The following is a 21,023-nucleotide window of genomic DNA, read 5'->3' as shown; positions in this document are numbered from 1 at the left end:
AAGGGTCAGATTTGTTAACACTTTCTTTTTTTATTTGGACAATGCATGCAAGCGGAGGGGCAAGAGTGGCTAGAATAGATTCTGCAACCTTCTCCGCTTGTTGGATAAAAATGTCAAGCCTCCGCATACATGCATCTCCCCTCCACCCTCCCGTGAAATGTCGATTTTCGAGATTAAAAAAAAAACAATAATTGCATTTTTTATTTCAATAACGCATGAGTAAATAGGGATATGAACGCAGATTTAATATAGGCCCATAGAATTACGGGGACCGGCAAGGATTTGGAAAGTCTGAATGCAAGTCCTGCTTACACCTAACAAGTGCTGAAGTGGGACATAACCAGAGGTAGAAAGGTCTCGGAAGCACTTGGGAAGAGGCTTCCCAAGACCTTATCCAGTTCTGAACGGAGAGACCTAAGTAGAATTTGTCAGGTCCAATTATTCGACTCGGGAAATAACCAACCTCGAATTGAAACACTCATCCCCCATTCGAGTATAAAATATACGAGATGCAATTTCGTAAAATCATTGAATTGAAACGTAGAGTTTCCGAAATGACGAAACTCTAGAATAGAAATGGAACTGGCACTTAATGATGATTAATTGAATTATCAATACCCGAACGAAACAATTATTCCTCGATGAAATTGGTTTCCCCTCTTGTTCACTCCAGCACAATTTCTCAGCTAATTTCCGTGTACCAAGTCCAATCTTATTCCAGAAATTCTCCTATTTTCCGTGGACCATTACAACGGCCGTCATCACGTGCAAGAAAATTAAACCCATACAGCAAGGGAAGGGGCGCCCGAGTCTACGTGTTCAGTGTAAAGAAGAAAAACTACCGATATTTTTGGCACTCGATCCACTCCCATTTATCGCCAAGGGAAATCGAGTAGACACACTTTGCGAGAGTGACGAAGATATCGTGCTCGATATAACGCGGGAAGCATACGTGTTCTGATTCCATGAGAGGAGGACTTTTGGTCACAAAACGCGTGCGCAAACGGCAGGGTATCGATACCCATTCCTCTTTATTTCTATTCGCGTCCCTGTTTCGGCAAAAAAACAAATGCCAATTGATACTTTAGCTTTTTTTTTTTTCAAATCGTTGCCACTGCACATGTACTCGCTTTAATCGTCAACACGGAAAACCATTCTTTCACAGAATCGTGAAAGAATCACGAATAAAATTACGAGTGGCTTAAAATGAGACGGTTTTTCTGTCTAAAAACAAGACATTTTCATAGTATTTTGACATTGATCTCTTTAATTGAAGACACTAGAAAATTATTCAGTACATCCAGAAAAATGGATCATTTTAATAGAATAAAAATCTTGATCTAATTACAATTTTTGTATTGATGAGTGAGTGTAATTAATTTGAGATAACAGATGTATATTTTGATTTACATCGAAGCAACACGATGACATGAATTTATATGTATGGAACGAAGATATTCTCTCTTCATTAATCATTAAATGTTGAGCAGAATTATTGAATTGAAACATTTAATAAACAAGCGATTTATTTGATATCAATCCTAGAATTTTCTTGAGTTATTTTTCATCATAAAAATCAACAGACAATAATATTATAGATGTGGTTGTTAAAAATGAATAAACTTATTTGAAAAAGATTATTTCTAATCAACCCACGTTGTACCAAGCGCTCTCAAGTGTAATATAAGGGTCAGACACTAAGTGTGAGAATATGAGGGTCAAAAAGTGTAGGTTAAAAGATGAGGGTCGGAATATTAGAGTCAAAAACTGAGGGTCAGAATGTTAGGGTTCAAAAAAGAGGGTCAGAATATTAGGATCAAAAAATCAGGGTCAGAATATAAAAGTAAAAAAAGTGGGTTTCAGGCAATGAGGGTCATATAAAAACTAAAAACGGTGATGAAGCATAATATATTACTTATATTTAGACCCTCACTGCCTGACACCCACTTTTTTTACTTTCATATTCTGACCCTAATGTTTTGACCCTAATATTCTGACCCTCCTTTTTTAACCTCCACTTTTTGACCCTTATATTCTGACACTTAGTGCTTGACCCTTATATTACACTTAAGAGGGCTTGCTACAACCCGTCCTGATGCAAAAGAATCATCTTCGAATTGAAATAGGGGAGGATGTCTGTATCGCTCAGCGGGTAATACCGCTCACCCGATTTTCTCCACACCATCAACTTGAAAATTCTTTTTCTGTTCCTGATCAAGAAGAATTTGATGATAGGATGTGATTGTCGGAAAAATTTCACGTTATTTACCACTTTAAATATGAAAAAGCACGTAACGAAGTTTTGAGGTCTTTACAGTGCAAAATTTGTGGACTTGTAATTAAGGCTTTTGAGAGTTTCAAACGCTGAATTCTCATATTAAACTGTGGTTATTCGATTCGTGGTACTTTCACGCGTAATTTGAGACCAATTCGAACTCAAAACTCCACTCATGTCAATAATTATCAACAATTTTGTTGACGCCGAGCGAAGTCGGTAATACCGCTATAGGATCGGCCACGTAGATGCTCGACAGCACTCGAGTACAGGTTATGTTGGGGCGCGAGCGATACACGCAAAACCCTACGAGCGGTATTGGAATTGTGCCGAGCGGTATTACCCGACGGTGGGTAATACCGCTCAATAGGCTCTCTTTTTTATTTTCAGTCAATTTTGTGGATTCTAAGGAGAATTAGGCGTCTACACTCCGAGAATAACGAGTTCAATAGTTAAAGAAGTCTCACAAATACGTTTTTTATACTCAAGTTGAAATATAAAATATAAAACTGGCATTTTCCCTTAGGGGAACGGTACAGGCACACCTACCCATCCCCCGATTGAGTATAAAATATACTTGAATCAAGTATATTTTATTCTCAATGCTGGGTTAATTTTTTCCCGCGTGTCCCATTCGCATTTTGATACGCCTTAATACACTGTCAAACCGGGGCTCTGCGCGTAATTCTCGCAGAAGGGGAGCATTAAACTCGGACAATAGGGCCGGGAGATTCAACGGTTGGTAGACCCCCATGGCATTGCACGCGAGGGCCAATATAGACTTTAACACATGGTAACCCACTAATGGAGTAATGGACATTCCAAGCGTGTGTACACCAACTGGACTGTCGCCAAATAAGAGGCCATTTGTTAAGACCATTTAATTCATCATCCTCAGCATTTCATCACTCGCGGTAATGATCAAATCATCTGGCAGATGAAATAACGCTGTTATGAATTTCTCACTCAGCAGAGTAATTCGTGATTCCAATTACCCAGCAGACGTGTTTCTGGAAATTACGGGGTATTCGGGTAAGTAATGTTCGTCTATCACGTATTCGTCTGCTTGCACGATCAACATGCGGTGTAAATCTCACTCGGTACTGTCTCGGATTGCTGCGCGCTATGTCCAACCCTGGCTTCTGCCAAAAGGGTGGAATCGAGTATAACCGGGAGTCACGCGCTCAACTTCGGGGGAAAAAGGGTGTCAGGGGGTCAGTTTGGGTCACGTTTCATTCTCCGATGGTGGAATGAATCCATCGTGACGAGAGAGAATTTCGGAATGAGAGCATTGCTACAAATATTGGCAATAATATCTGAAAGACAGCGATTTTTTACTGAAATAAATGCAGAAAAGTTGTCAAGACTGATAAGAAGTTTTAAGTTTCCGGGATTCATGTGAATTTTTTACAAGTTTATCCTGAATTATTGGGGATTTGATTTTTCGACGAATTTTTAGTGATAATATTGCAAATTTTCAAGGACTCATCCCTAATTTTTTTGGGAATTTAATCTATCATCAAATTGAATTAGCAGATATCGCTGATGACTAGGGTTACGCTTTGTAATCATTCAAATTTAAATTTTGGATTTTTTGTGTTATATCGACCCAGTATGATCCAAAAAGTCCGAAAATACAAGTTTTAGAGCTCGCCCGTACACGTGTGTATATGTGCAAATGTAGGTATTGTTGAGCCCTATCGATCGCCATTAACTGAAATTCAATTCATCAATTAGTTTTTTTAATTTTCGATTTTTTTCGAAAATCAGTTGTCCCGCGATAACTAAAAAAATTTTCTGAACTGATTGAATAATGGCTTAAAAAATTTGTTTGGATGTCCTTTCGACCGAGTTCGAAGATGAAAGCGATAGCAATAATCATTATTTTCATTTATTTGAATATTTTCAAAAATTTTGTATTTTTTGAAAATCAGAATTCCGGGGATATCTTTGAATATCATGCTTCAAATGAATTCAGTCATAGCTTCAAATGTTTGTTTCAATGCCATTAAGTCGAAGTTGAAAGATGATTACGATAGCTATATTAGTTGATTTGATTTTTATGATGATTGTTCAAAATTCCGAATTTTTCATGAATTTCCCGAAAAGTGAGCTTTCGGATGGTTTCTTCAAATGTGATGTTTCAAATTCATTCAAGTATGTATAAATAAAATTTTTCTATTAATATTTTATCGAAAGGCTGAGGGGAGAGAGAGAACCGTAAAAAAGAGAATCGGTTATTGTATAGAAGAAAGGGATAATAAGAATAGTGACGATGATAACATTCAACTGAGTTGAAAATCCGACAAAATTAGTTGAAAAGAAATCTTATTCAATTTAATAAAATGAAATAAACAATAAGTTATACATGATAGAAGGAAATGATGCGCAAAATAACCATTCGGAAGCATATTGCTAATTTATTAGCAAAAGTAGCTATACTATAGCAATACAAGAGCCATTTCCCACTTGTTCTATATTTTAATCTTCTCTCTAACCTCGAAGTACTTATTTTCTCATAAGGCTGTGTTATTTGGGGAGAGCTAAATAGACTGCCAATTCAGTACGAATTCAACCAGAATGCATTTACTCACGTCAACTTCCACTTAAAATTTATTTCTGATTTTCATCTTCAAAATATAAGTTGTGTACAGATTAATTTGAATAAATTTATTTATTTGATTCAAATAAATTATATTTCTGGGTTCACGGGATTTCGAATTGATTTTATAACAGACCAAGTTGACAAAATTGATCATGAGTCCATCAACTTGATCAATTCAATAGTGAAGTGGTAAACGGAGATAAGTCGACTTATCTCCCAGTTGAGTTTTTGAGGAATATTTCCGAATCTAAGGGAGACAGGGAAATTTTCGTAATTATATTTGTTGTAGCACTCAATCGGCTCCACAAAAAAGGTTATAATCAAAATTTTGCTATCTCTCTTAGATTTCGAGATATTGATTGAAAACTGGTCCAAATTGACGTATATCTCCTTTTACCACTTCGCTACTGAATTTATCTCGAAGAAAATTTCCACTCCGTTGATTACACCAGCCTTGAAAATATGGCGCGGTAAAAACCATCTCCCCCGAATTCGTCAGATCCGATAGGAAAACATTGATCGATGAAATAGCTCCGAGATTCTGTTGGTCTAAGTAAATTCCTCCGGGGGACGAGTGTTCCAAATCGAGTGCACGGTAAATCGAAAATCCCTCTCGACTCTTCAATGCTCCTCCATCCAACGGGAATATTCACGGATAAAGTCGAGAGATCAATGGGGATAGGAGGGAAGACCGGGTTAAAGTGACTGCCGAGGAGTCACCATTTTCGTCTGGGGGGTGAAATTAACTTTTCAGTGGGGTGCCACTGACTGGCACACGCTTCAACTACTTTCTGGTTTGATCAAGCGCATTGCTAACGGATTTGGTAAGTATACGGGATTACTCGGAGTGGAGAAAATTCTATTTGAAATTCAATCTGATGAAAAATTAATTATTACGGTGATTCCCAGGGGAGAATGGGGACTCGAGGGAGGATCGTTCTTGCGGATGTGTCACTCGTCCGATCCCACTGAGAGAAAAATTATATGTTCCCCTGAATAGCTCTGTTGTCGTGTTGAATCAATCAACTTGTGGAGAAAAGGAAAGTTCCCACCAAAACATGATAATTTTCGCAGTAGTAATTGCTCTCGTGAGACATTTATACGTCGTTGGGATAAATACATTCGTTCTACAGAGAATTATATGAGGCTCCGGTTTTATCAAGTGAATGTTATTGAGTAGTGTATATCTTTGTCTAATAAACACTTATAATTTCCATGGAACAAATGATAATTTCAAGAGGAAACTACAATTTTCATGCCGATAACTGTGTTATTGGCAAAACTAAATCATTTCGAGGGGACAATTTCATTTGGGAAAAAAATATTCTTTCCTCGTCAATGTATTCTTTCTATGGTGTAAACCTATGGAGTTCTCTCAGATCAAACGATTGTCGTACAACAGATTACATTTTTTCCTGCCAACAGTTCGAATTCTTCTAGGGATATTCTGATGATCACGAGAAAAATTCAATTTTTGGGAAAGATATTAAATTTGCTTCTATTAAGTTGGTTAATTTCCCTCAAGTAAATCTGTTTCACTCGATCAAATATTCTCAGCAGCTAATTTTTTCTCCCATTGTGAGGGAGAATCTATTGAAGGAAAACATCTATTCTTTTTTTTCCAGGGCACCCAGCAGAATTCAATAGCGAAGTGCTAAAATAGTACAAATCAATTTTGACTACTGACCAGTTTTCAATGAATATCTCGGAATCTAAGGGAGACAGCAAAATAGGTGGCGATTAGCAGCCATGGACTTGATAAAGAGGAACGGCTGACTTCATGTCGCGCTTTAGCGCTCCTAGGAGTGCGTCGGCGTCGGTAAGTTCCGACTCGGCTCGCCTTCGGCGAACCTCGTCTCCGACGTACCGACGCCTCGTGCTGCAAACTTCACACTCCTCACAAACCTCGACCTATCGTCCTCATGACATAATCTACTATTAAATCAAATAAATCGTTCATTTGATTCTAATAGAGAATTTATTCGATTCAAATAAAGTTTATTCAAATCAAATAAACCATTTTTTTTTGGGTGCAGTAAACAAAACTCACTTGACCCCAGTGATTTTTCATTTCCAAAACCAAAATCTCAATTTGGAAATGAGTTATCTTCGCTAGGAATTCGGGAAATATTCCGCGATGCTGAATTGCTTCACTAATTGCCCAAATACCCAATCCTGTATTAATGGTCCTGGGGTCTAATCCACCTGCTCATGTTCTCACATTGAGATTAGATAATTAGTTTCTACATTATACCGCACTTCAACAGAGGTGGAATTTAATTTTCATCAGTGAGGGAGGAATGAGATTAATGCAGATGATTCCCACACTCACAATCAGAAAAAGTGAAATCGTTATTTCGTACTATTTAGATAAACTTATTTATTTGATTTTAGGGAATCATTTTTTTGAGTGCGTGTTATACCAGTTTTTTCAGCACGGAGAGATATTCAGTAAAAATTACGGAACAATTCACGTAATCCGCAATGGGGAATCGTTTTCCGGCAATTTTTATAGGAATGAAAGAGAAGAAATCTGAAACGTTCAGTGAATTTTCGGGTTCATCACCGAACAAAGTACGAAATTGTCACGTAATCTTTCCCGAAGAAGTAAAATCTTACAGAAACTTGCCAACTTATTATGCCGCCAAAATCAAAAATTCTTGAACGTTCAACAATTTTTATGAAGCTGGTGAGTTATTTCTACGTTTCGTTCCGTAAAATTTCTCAATCGTTGGGGAAAAATTACGGAACGACTTGTTATCCCCACAGCGCTGAGTCATCAGACGGCTGGTTAATTTTTACGCAACAAATAGTAGAATTGACGTGGCGATTCGTACAATTTCAGTTCCGAATTACACTTTTTACTGAATTTTACGTCGCTCGCGGATTACGTTTCGAAACGTAATTTTCACGTTTTATTCCTGGCAATTTTTATTGAATTTTTCTCTCCGCGTGTAGAACAAAAAACAGTCACGAGCTACACAATAAAATCTCCAGTGTCGGTCCTTCGCGTCCTTTTTCCAAACCTACCAAAAATTAAGAAGAAAACTATCCGCGTCCATTTGACCCAGTCCAACAACCCGCTACTTCCCCACTACTGAAATTCCATCCTCTCCCCGAAGGCAGTTCTGCCCCTCATTTTTAAACCGAATCGATCCCTCTAAACTCGTCAGTTCAAACCTCTTACATAATTCACCTCCAGATGAGCGGATGAGCCTGTCCCAGCCAAGTTCAAATACCCTTTTTACCGCATGATTTCAGTATAATCGTTGTAACAACTCCGACAGTACAAGAGTCCTCTGAAATGCTATGGTACAACGTCGGCACGCAATGCACAGAGTGACAATCGGTTAACGTTCACCCAACTGTGTATCAACGACGCTACTGTTACCGGATGTGTCAATCTTATCTCAACACGCGACCAATGTACCTCCGCACGGCCGCCGCCCCCCGTCAAGAGACAGAAATAACAACTGATTTTGAAATGGCTTTGAAGAATACACCAATGTCTAGTGGTTATGAACAGCGAGTGCACAGAATGCTAAAGCTCTTGACCCAGTTGAAAAGCAATACAATCAATTCAAGCACTACCCCATTGTAATTTCGATAATAGATAGTTGATTGCACAAAGAAATGGTATACATTGGGATCATTGTTTCCACATCACGGAATAGGGTGAATTCATTACGTGATAATCGACGGTGGTACTGGGGGAATATAATTGGATTAGAAATCGATGGCAATAGTCGGGCTACCGGTGGTATACATCTTCCACAATTGACGGTGGGGTGGTCTTTATTTTTGCCTACACCCAGAAAAATGGATGATTTTAATCGAATAGAAATGTTTATTTGAAATTTTTTTCTCATTCCACAGAAGTGGTTATTATAAATGAATAAACTTGTTTAATTGTTTCAAGAAAAATAATTTGGTTATATCAAAAAAAAAGATTGATTTATTTCAAATAAAATTTCTATTTAATCCGAGCAAATAATGTATGCAATTTAAATAAAGAAATTTCTTTAAAATCAGAAAAATGCCTATTTGATATTAATAGAGGATTTATTTGGATCAAATAAACATTTATTAATAATAAGAAAAGATTTATTTAATACAAATAAGACTTCAAATAAAAATTGGTTTTCAATTTGAAAAACATTCTGTTTCGTACTATTTAAATAAACTTATTTATTTAAATCAAATAAACTCTATTTGGTTCAAATAAATAATTTTTTCGAGTGGGCGATTGAACGCTTTGGTCGGTTAAATTTAGCCTCGATTTTTTGGGTTATCAACCAATTTTTTATCCAAAAAGTTTAAAAATACACTGAGAGAAAAAATTCACTGGTGAAGTGGTAAACGGAGATAAGTCGACTCATCTCTCAGTTGCGTTTTTGAAGAATATTTCCGAATCTAAGGGAGATAGCGAAATTATCGTAATCACTTTTATTGTAGCACTCAATCGGCTCCACAAAAACGGTTGTAATAAACATTTTGCTATCTTCCTTAGATTCCGAGATATTGATTGAAAACTGGTCAATGGTCAAAATTGACTTATCTCCTTTTACCACCTAAAAATTAGATATTCCCCTGAAGAGATCTTTTGTCGTATCGAATCAATTTACTTGTGGATAAAAAAGAAAGTTTCCACCAAAACATGATCATTTTCGTAGTAGTAATTGTTCTCGTGCGACATTTATATGTCTTTCGGGTGAATATATTGGTTCTACAGAGAATTATATGAGGCTCCGATCTTGTCAAGTGAATGTTATTGAGTAGTGTATATCTTTGTCCAATAAACACTTATAATTTCCATGGAACAAATGATAATTTCAAGAGAAAACGACAATTTTCTCGCCGATAACTGTGTTATTGGCAAAACTAAATAATTTCGAGGGGACAATTTTTTTTGGGAAAAAAATATTCTTTCCTCGTCAATGTATTCTTTCTGTGGTATAAACCTATGGAGTTCTCTGAGATCAAATGATTGTCGTACAATAGATTATATTTTTTCCTGCCAACAGTTGGATTTCTTCTAGGGATATTTCGGATGATCGCGACAAAAATTTAATTTTTGTGAAGGATATTAAATTTCATTCTGTCAAGTTGGTTAATTTTCATCACGTAAATCTGTTCCACTCCATCAAATATTCCCACACGGATCACATAGTTTTTCGACAGAACTCATTGGTACGAAATGTATGAGTTTGTGTGAATTTTTTCCGGTTTAAATAATGAATTTCTCGAATTATTCTCGAACCCACCGTAATCCAGGTACACGAGCTCATGTCGTGTGAATACACCAAACGATTCAATAACACTAACTTTAAGAGTCGATATCACACGCGCTATCCCACAACCTTTCAATCACGAATCAATTTAACCACTAAATCGATAAGCATTCAAACGATAACAAGAACGTTGGGATGATTGCTAAACGAGTATTCCGATGTAATCGGGCAATCTTAACGGGAGAACTTTTGGTAACGCGTGCAGATGTGCTGGATTATTTCTTCAGGAGCCACTGAGTTTTTAACGAGTATTGATTCGTGTAATTTCGTCGACAGGGTAGGAAACGTTCTCGATGTTAACAAGGTCAGATCAGATCCCACGAAATGTATTCTGATGTACGACTCTGCGCTTGAGTCTTCGATATCAAGGTGAATAATAAATCACTGGGGTACTCCGAATGTCTCAATACGTCATGTATCTTGGAACTGATTTAATGCACCACTGACACTGAGAAAAGGTATTTCTTTCAAGTAGATAATTCAGTGGCGAAGTGGTAAAACGAATCAAGTCGATTTTGACTGTTGGTTAGTTTTTAGTGAATATTTCGAAATCTAAAGCAGATACCAAAATTGTTGTTATAAACTTTTTGGTGGAGCGGATTAAGAGCTACAAAAAAGGTCTTGTCAAAAATTTTGCTATCTCTTTTAGATTTGGAGATATTCCTCAAAAACTCAGCTGAGATTTTTTGGGCTAAGTGAACTAGAAGTCAAGAGAGGATTTGCATTTCTCGATTCAAGAATTATCTCTTCACGGGAACACATAATTCTTCCCCTGAAAAGATCTTTTGTCGCGCTGAATCAATGTACTTGTGGACGAAAAGAATGTTTCCACCAAAACATGATAATTTTCGGAGTAGTAATTGTTCTCGTGAGACATTTATATTTCTTTCGGGTAAATACATTCGTTCTACAGAGAATTAGATGAGGCGCCGGTTTTATCCAGTGAATGTCATTGAGTAGTGTATATCTTTGTCCAATAAACACTTATAATTTCCATGGAAGAAATGATAATTTCAAGAGGAAACTACAATTTTCTTGCCGATAACTGTGTTATTGGCAAAACTAAATAATTTCGAGGGGACAATTTTTTTTGGGAAAAAAATATTCTTTCGGAGTCAATGTATTCTTTCTATGGTATAAACCTATGGAGTTCTCTCAGATCAAATGATTGTCGTACAATAGATTATATTTTTTCCCGTCAACAGTTCGAATTCATCTAGGGATATTTCTGATGATGACGACAAAAATTTAATTTTCGTGAAAGGTATTAAATTTCCTTCTGTCAAGTCGGTTAATTTCCCTCAAGTAAATCTGTTCCACTCCATCAAATATTCTTCTCAGTACGCTCTTCAGGGCACTTAAAAAGTCCCAACTCCCGCGTTCTAAAAATATACCCATCCTACGCTGACAAAATTACGAATCATATTCGTCAAGCAAACAACAGTGTTGAAATACTGGGCATAAATATTCCAAAAAGTCATGAACAATTTACGAGAATGGGGAGTTGGGGAGTAGGTGATATTCATGAGGTTGACATGCCTCCGGGTGAATATAACAGGTAGACTGTGTCGAACAATTTGGCTCTCTCACGGGGGATTTGGATAATTACAATTTGCGGTGCGAATACGTGTATCGGGTTTATTCGACCACGCTGGAAAGAGCTGGCTTCCACAATGTCTACTCAATTAATCGGTCCGTCATAATTTCATAAACTGCCATGGGGTTGCACCCTCGCTGCAACGTATGCTCCTCATGAAAAATTTCTGGTCTTCAGACTCGAGTTTACGAAGAGGAAATTTTTTTTTCTTTAATATTTCCATCTTTTTCTAAGAAGAGAACGTGTGAATAATTGAATTAATTTTTCCAATTTCTGTGTAAAAAGAAAAAAATCGCAAATTCTTTCTAAATTTCGCGAAATTCTTAAATGGAAAATATTGTCGTCAAATCTCCTGATTCTCAACTGTTATATTCCTTAACGGAGAGAAAAGTTGGATAAAAATTACCAACAAAACCGTGGCAAATTTAATAAAAAAATATCTGTATTTTACTATTTCGGTAAAAAAATACATCTATAGATGCAAAAATTATCCTCCTGTATAGTAAAATTTCTCACACCATTAGGCTATTTTTTTTCTTGCACCCACCTGAAGGTCATGGGTTTGAGGCCATTGAACAGGTTCATTCAAAGGGTGAAATTGCAACTATTCGGAGTGTCAGAAGAATTTTTCAGTCATGATTACAATAATATTAAAATCCACTCATCACTAGTTTTGTGTTTCAAGAAAATTTATTGGGTATGAGAGGTCAATTAGGGAGGTTATGACCACCTGAGTATAGAGACGCCACCGCAAGGTGGCCCAGTAGCTGAATACAAACACCAACGACTCTCCATCTGTATCTCTACATCTAGAAGAAAAGGCATAACTCGGGGGAATGATTCAAAGCGGTCTATCTTGAAATTCCAATTTAAATGGATCTAACATAATTTTGTGGTTTAATAAGGTCGTATTCAGTTCTTTCCGCAAGAAAACACTACAGGGAGAGAAAAGTTGGATAAAAATTACCTAGAAAATCGTAAATTTTACTGTACGAAAGGTAATCATGGAGCGAAATGTAATTCAATGAAAAAATACCTGTTTGTGGAGGATATTTTACGATTCGTTCGGTGAAAAAAAAACACATCTATGGGTGCAAAACTATTCTCCGTGCACCATTAACCGTTTGACTAATATATCAATAAGTTTATAAAATAGAGGGAGAATTGAGATGCACAGAATATCCAAACAACTATCCATTCTCCACAATTTATCTGTCAGACCCGACGATTACCTCAACACAAATGCCTCATCATAACCTTTGAAAGAATGCCCACAACTTTCTGTCGTCCTCTATTTACGTTTTAGTAGCATCTGTTGAGGGCCTATCCTCCTGTGACCTTTATCTCCCCATCACCACGCCGAAATAAATCTGAATAGCGTCGGTTTCGAGAGAGGAATGCCCCCGTGAAGAATATGATTGATCGTGTAATGAAAATATTGACAGTCATCTTGGCTATCATTTAACTACGTCCTCGCCTCTCCCAGACAAAATGCTGGTGAGGAATGTCTCCGTAATGAGGGTCAAACCGCTGAAATTCGAGAATACTTGTATTCCGTCGTAAGTGAAAACCGGTCTGTCACTCGCAGCTCCACGGGCGATGATGAAATTTCAGGGGAAATTACCGGTTCCCGGATTGAAAAATGCGCTTTTCCGTTGAAAGTGAATGCATTACGCGAGAGGAAAGTGAAAATGGATGAATGAATCTCACAACTGGGTGAACAATGTCGAGGAAATGAATATAGAAATTAAGATTATTGATGAATTATTCAGATATCGATGTCATGACGAGAGAATCAATTTCCAGAATCGTTAAATTCATCATTTACTCGTGAGACGAAGCCCGCAGGCGATAAATTCCCAACAATTACTGAAATAAATCATAGAAAATGGACGACAGAACCACTAAGACAGAACCACGAAAATACACCGAGAGAAAAAATTGGTTCTGTCGAAAAATTACATGTTTCCCTGAAGAGATCTATTATCGTGTTGAATCAATTTACTTTTAGACAAAAAGGAAAGTTTCCACCGAAACATGATAATTTTCGTAGTAGTAATTCTTCTCGTGTGACATTTATATGTCTTTCGGTAAATACATTCGTTCTACAGAGAATTATATGAGGCTCCAGTTTTATCAAGTGAACGTTATTGAGTAGTGTATATCTTTGTCCAATAAACACTTATAATTTCCATAGAACAAATGATAATTTCAAGAGGAAACTACAATTTTCTTGCCGATAAGTGTGTTATTGGCAAAACTAAATCACTTCGAGGACTTTTTTTTGGGAAAAAAATATTCTTTCCTCGTCAATGTATTCTTTCTGTGGTATAAACCTATGGAGTTCTCTCCGATCAAATGATTTTCGTACAATAGATTATATTTTTTCCTGCCAACAGTTCGAATTCTTCTAGGAATATTTCTCCTGATCACGACAAAAAATTAATTTTTGTGAAAGATATTAAATTTCCTTCTATCAAGTCGGTTAATTACCCTCAAGCGAATCTGTTGAACATATATGGTTTTCCGTCAGAGCTTATTTTTTCTCCCAGTGTACCGAGTAGAAACATGCGCTTTTCGGTTGAAAATGAATGCATTATGCGAAAGGAGATGAACATAGAATGAATGGATCTTTCACTGGGCGAAGTAATCATTGATTGACGAAAGTGCTTTTAAAATTAATCACCCTTTTTATGGGTAATAAATGCCGTTATGGATGAACGGAGGTATTAAGGATATTGATGAATTATCCAGATATCCATGTCATCATGAAAGAATAGTTCTCAGAATCGTAAAATGCTTGCCTTATCGATTCACGAGAAGAGAGTGCTTGAAAATTTAATTAAAAAGTCAATCCGAAGTTTATTATTTAAAGAATTCATTATTCTAATTCATCTTCAAATTTTCGAACAAAAAATCATAGTCAACGAATTTCAGATTTCTTCAACATCTCGAATTTTGAAATAATTTGTAAGAAATGTTTAATAAATTTGGAAATTTGTATAAATCAATTCCTTTCAGTTATTGCAAGAATTTTCCCTCGATATTTGCGACTTCCCCAATGAGAATAAGACATCACGTATCTTTTATTCTCCTCTAAAATATCTCCTCTCCCAATGAATTTTCGTGATTCCGTCGATGAAAGGGTCTGTCCGGGGGTCTCTATTTCCGTTCATGCAGAATAGATCAGCCGTGCTGGGACAGATGCCTTCGGTTATCGAAGCGGATGAAATTTTTATAGGGGTTTTCATTACCTGGGGTACGGTTAAAAATGCACCGATGCACTAGATCCGCGGAGTCCGTTATGCACGTGCCAGTCTCTGAATATCCATGAGGGAGAGAATCTGGAATCATAAAAAGGGATTCTTTGTTAAGGGCATCCAAGCAGTTCGGGCTATTTTTTCTGGGGGAAAAAACCCTTTCAGAGTTTATAGAACTGACCGAGAGTATTTTTTAGGCGCAATATCAAATCAATATCAAGAGTAAATTTAGTCTTTAGTTAAGTTTTTCAGAAATATTTCCGAATTTAAGGGAGATAGTGAAATTTTCATAATAAGCTTTTTTATAGAGCGAATTGAGTGCTACTAAAAAGGTTATGAGATCAATTTTGCTATCTCCCTTAAATTTCGAGATATTTATTTAAATCGATTTTGGCTATTGGCCAAAATCGACTTAAACCGTTTGACCACTTCACTACTGAAATATATTTTCCAGGCGAGAATACTTGATGGAGTGGAACGGATTTAGTTGAGGGAAATTAACCAACTTGATAGAAGAAAATTTAATATCTTTCACAAAAATTAAATTTTTGTCGTGATCATTAGAAATTATCGCTAGAAGAATTCGAACTGTTGGGAGGAAAAAAAAAATCTATTGTACGGCAATCATTTGATCTGAGAGAACTCCATAGGTTTATACCACAGAAAGAATACATTGACGAGGAAAGAATATTTTTTTCCCAAAAAAATTGTCCCCTCGAAATTATTTAGTTTTGCCAATAACACAGTTGTCGGCAGGAAAATTGTAGTTTCCTCTTGAAATTATCATTTGTTCCATGGAAATTATAAGTGTTTATTGGACAAAGATATACACTACTCAATAACATTCACTTGATAAAACCGGAGGCTCATCTAATTCTCTGTAGAACGAATGTATTTACCCAAAAGACATATAAATGTCTCACGAGAACAATTACTACTACGAAAATTATCACGTTTTGGTGGAAACTTTCTTTTTTGTCCACAAGTAAATTGATTCAACACGACAAAAGATCTCTTCAGACCTACTTCGAGGCAACGATTTTTGAAAAATGAAATTCAACTAACGTTGACAGAAAAACAAATAAGTTCTCACACAAGTCTTTTTCGAGCCAACAAAATCGCATATCCAAACCCTCAAATCATTTGATTTCATTTATTGATGTATTCACCCGATAGACATCAATTTCTGCCGAAAAAAAAAAATTCCCTCGCAATTTGTTACGCTTTAATGGAAACAACAGTTCCCATCAGTGTTGGATTAAACCTGTCCGTGCATATTAAAATTACAAGTGCCGGGAATGATTTCCCACTGCTGAAATATAAAACGACATATCAAATAAAAATTATGAATCATAAATTTCAACAACACCGTTCGTGATTCGCAGCAATAACCCCTTTTTCATTTCCGTTTTTTCTCAATTCTCTTTCATCCCAGTCACGCAGGGTCGCATTTTCAACGGAACGAAGCTTACACCAAAGCTCAAAACTGGTAAGCCATCGTGCAACTGTAACCCCCTGAACTAATATCACTGATTATTTGTAGGACTGCAAGGCGTCACGTGCAAGGAGAGACTCCCACCCCGGGCCGCAGCAGAAGGCCGGAGTTTGTTGCAATCAAGTGCACTCGCGCTTGTTACCAATGTCGGTAAGTAATAGCGACGGGTGTAATAATGGTAAGTAGTCGGTAAGTATGTACAGGGAGGCTTGGGGAAATTAAACCTGGGTGTCGAATCCATTAGAAAATACAATGCCGATGTTTCGAGCTTCGCGGCCGCAAGGCGATGCCGGATCCCGCTAATGTTGGCAGGTTAAGAGCAAAGTTGTATCTTCGACATGAGGCTGGGTATAGTACTTATAATAGTTTCACGGAGACAAAAATTCAATAAAAATTACCAGAAAAAAAGGTAAAAATTGCGTTCCGAAACGTAATCCGCGAGGGAATTAAAATTCAATAAAAAGTGTGCGTCGGAACTGAAATTGTACGAATCGTCACGTAAATTCTACGATTTGTTGGTCCGTAATTTTTCCCCAACGATTGAGAAATTTTACGGAACGGAACGTAGAAATAACTCACCAGCTTCATAAAAATTGTTGAACGTTCAAGAATTTTTGATTTTGGAGGCATAATAAGTCGGCAAATTACTGTACGATTTTACTTCTTCGGGAAAAATTACGTGACAATTTCGTACTTTGTTCGGTGATGAACCTGAAAATTCACTGAACGTTTCAGATTTCTTCTCTTTCATTCCTATAAAAATTGCCGGAAAACGATTCCCCACTGCGGATTACGTGAATTGGTCCGTAATTTTTATTGAATTTTCTCTCCGTGCATTTGAACAGAAAATCAACGAAATATTTAATTTTCACTGTCAAGATTTCCCGAAATTTCAGTGGAACTTGAACACGCTAAAACCTTCCGGACTTTCGCCGGCTAAATTCAGAAGAAAATTGTTAACAATGCGGGTGTATATACACGGAGAGAAATATTCAAGAAAAATTACGGAACATTTCACGTAATCCGCAAGCAAGAATCGTTTTCAGTGAATTTCTATAGGAATATAAGAGAATAAATCTGAAACGTTCAGTAAATTTTCGGGTCTGTCACCGAAAAAATACGAAAAAGTCACGTAATTTTTCTGGAAGTTGTAAAATCTAACAGAAACTTCAAGACTTATTATGCCTCAGAACATGAAAATTCTTGGATGTTTAAGAATTTTTACGAAAAGTTCCGGAAAAATTACGGAACGTGTTGTTAAAATCTCCCCCTCACGGTGACTCATGGCTAGCCGTGAGGCGTCGGACGGATGAGTAATTTTTACGGAACAGATCGTAGAATTTACGTGACGATTGACACTTTTTATTGAATTTTACTTCGCTCCCAGATTACGTTTCGAAACGTAATTTTTACGTCTTTTTTCTGGTAATTTTTACTGAATATTTCTCTCCGTGTATATATAATCACGCCAAATCGCTTCATTCCAAAGCGACTGGTGTCATGCGCTCATAAAAGAATTATTCCCCATCCAAGATGAACATTCTCATCTCAAACCCCCCCCCCCAATTGATAACGACCGCCGATATATTTCCCATCAGCCCTCCCCCTATCACACCGGTGACACTCAACGATCCAATAAAACCATAAAAACCCTTATATGCATCGTCCCGCTAGAATTCCATTTTATCTCTCCAAACCCGTAGCAGACAAAAAACTCACCCAACATTATTCGATTTGATATATTCATCCAGGACTACGGTAGTGGCGTATCAAGAATAAGAGCCAGCGAGTGCAAGTTAGGAGAGGAAACGATAACTCGATGGAGGGAGAAAAGTGGGTTCGATACCTGACTTTTCGACGTCTCAGTGGATTATATTTCTCTTCACAATTTCTTTTTTCACCAGCGGAACTTTCCTCCCCCCCGCGCCTCACTTGCCTCGTATACCGAGAGAACTTTGCTTTTCCCCAGTTTATTCATATAAAACTGGGAGAGAAAAGTCAAAAGAGATACATAGAGCTCGTCAGTGTAACGGTGGGACTGGCTGGATGGCCCACAAGGGGTGAGAATGGCACATAACTTGTCCTGGCAAGGTGTACAACGGCTGTCCTGCGGGACCAGTCCAGCGGATAGGAGGCCAGTGTTGCCTAGTGCTTTCGCACTGTTGAGAGAGCCTGAGTTTATCGTCTGCGAAGCGCTTTTCCGCAGTAGTCAACCTCTCCCGCAGGACCAACCCACAACAACATGGTTACGATAATCCAGCATTTATCTGACATTAAAGCAGCCGCGATACCGCCAATTGCGCGCCCTGATTCCGAGCATTGGGGGAGGCGAAAGTATTCTCTGGGAGGGGGGAACATGCACGCAGAAAAATGATTTATTTGACTTCAGTAGCGAAGTGGTAAAAAAAGATAAGTCAATTTTGATTATTGGCCAGTTTTCAATCAATATCTTGGAATCTAAGGGAGATAGCAAAATCTTTGTTATAACCGTTTTTGTAGAGCCGATTGAGAGCTGTAACAAATGTGATTACAAAAATTTCGATATCTCCCTTAGATTCGGAAATATTCCTCAAAAACTCAACTAGGAGATAAGTCGACTTATCTCCGTTTACCACTTCACTACTAATTAAATAAACTTTATGTCACTCAAATGAATCGTTTATTTGATTCTAATGGAGGATTTGTTGGATTCTAATAAAATTTAGTTAATTAAAATAAACCATTTTTCTGGGGGTGAGTGGATGGGAGAGTATGAATGGGATCGAGACTTTTCTCCGTAAATTTGAGGATATCCAATGATCCTCCTCTTATCCTGCGATTTTGATTTTAAAAATAGTGGTAGAAATTTTTTGAAATTTCAGGAAAGCTTTTACAGGAAATCTCATGAGAGTGACATTGAATCGAATTTAAGGAAAAAATGGTTATGAGATTTCAAGTTTTAAGTAGAATTTACGAAAATTGAGGTTTCAGGGAGAGTGACATGGGAATTTCGCAACTAGATTGAATTTTCAGTGGAACATGTATATTCAGAAACAATTCAATTTCAATTTTTCTCTGAATTTTCCTGATTTTTCTGAATTTTCACAGAATAATTGAACTGAAAAATCAAGGATTTTATTGATTTTAGATCATTTGAACAGAAAATCAATCGAATATTTAATTTTTCAATGACAAGATTTCCTGAAATTTCAGTTGAACTTGAACACGATCGAAATTTTCCGAATTTGGTACGGAAAATTTAGACTAAAATTTTTAACAGTGTAAAAAAGCATGTCTCAAAACTTTATTTATTTCTCCTCAATTGTCGACTATGTTATGATATATGATAGTTTTAGATTATAATACGGTAGATTTAGTCACGTTATAAATAACGTTAGAAAAATGAGATTACAGTCGAGGCTTTATATAAGATACCTCGAGCTCCGAGCGCTCGAAGCCTACCCCCACTCTCGGCAATTTTATCCCCTCCAGAATATTGAGTTCCGTGGGCTTCTTATAAGATACCTATGGCCTCGATAATTGTTCAACGTGAAAAGAGTGATTATAAGGATCAAACGGAGTTGAGGGTCAAACGGGAGGGACGAACGAAGTGATCATAAGGGTCAAATGACCCTAAGGGTCAAGAGTTCAAACGTGAGAGTCAAGTGAAGTAATCAGAAGGGTTAAACGATCCCAAGAGTCACCTCTTTTCTTCGACGCTATGATTATTAAAATGATGACGCAGAATTATCTTAATAGAATAAAGCCTAATTAAAATTCAATTAATTTACGTGCTTTCAATAATTTGTACTTCAGCTGTCCAGAAGTAATTATTCTCAAGTCCCCCAACAATCCCACAACATCAGCTGCCATTCGATCACGCGGGGTTATGTTTAGAGAGAAAAGGGAACGCGGGCTATACGCATTCAAAGCATTAAACTCGTATAAATTGATTAGCTATCAATATCCATTCAGTAAAAATGAACATTCCATAGAATTCGGGCGCGACGAGCGAAGGATCTTATTTCAAACCGCTGATCCCTATTTTTCTCCTCTCTATAAGCGCGCATAGTGGGGGTATACCGATTTCCGGGATTCCACTCTCCTACTGTCCCTAAAGTGCCTTATATAAAGCCCCGACCGTAATTTATATCCAAATTTTCCCTGCGCGTATTATTCACCTCTGGAAATGTCAACCCAGGCATTCATCAGAGAAGATGTTTGTTTTGATCACTCCTCAAGAGCCCCAGGATAAATAAAGTTGTTCTCCAGACAACCGTATCCGTCCAACGCAAATGTAAAATGCTTTACGTAAACCGGGAAAGAATGGGGGAATTTATTTTCAGGGGATGGATGACGGCTCTCAAACGGTTCGTCGAACATTCACCGACGGAGTTAATGATGCGACAATGCCAGAGATATTTGTACAATGCCGTTACGAAAGTGCGCCACGTGGATATACCGGCGGAATACTTGGAGCGTGACGTCACGTCAGAGCACCAAGCGTTTCGAAAGGGGGGG

The 21,023-nt window shown here is 37.2% G+C and overlaps 1 protein-coding gene across 2 annotated transcripts in view; it reads right to left on the bottom strand.

The window, feature by feature from the left end:
* Positions 1 to 21,023, bottom strand: part of LOC107045552 (putative polypeptide N-acetylgalactosaminyltransferase 9) — a 221,374-nt gene that overhangs the window by 60,449 nt on the left and 139,902 nt on the right. For both annotated transcript variants that reach the window (XM_015267857.1, XM_015267865.1), the window contains one exon: positions 15,023 to 15,112. The gene's annotated coding sequence lies outside the window, so the exon portion shown is untranslated. The remainder of the gene's footprint in view (positions 1 to 15,022; positions 15,113 to 21,023) is intronic.

This window comes from Diachasma alloeum, unplaced genomic scaffold (genome assembly GCF_001412515.2).
Source record: "Diachasma alloeum isolate Michigan unplaced genomic scaffold, Dall2.0 Dall_scaffold_00180, whole genome shotgun sequence".
In the NCBI taxonomy this organism is placed as follows: Eukaryota; Metazoa; Arthropoda; class Insecta; order Hymenoptera; family Braconidae; genus Diachasma; species Diachasma alloeum.
Note: the sequence above shows the minus strand (reverse complement) of the source record. Positions and strands in the feature narration are given on the sequence as shown.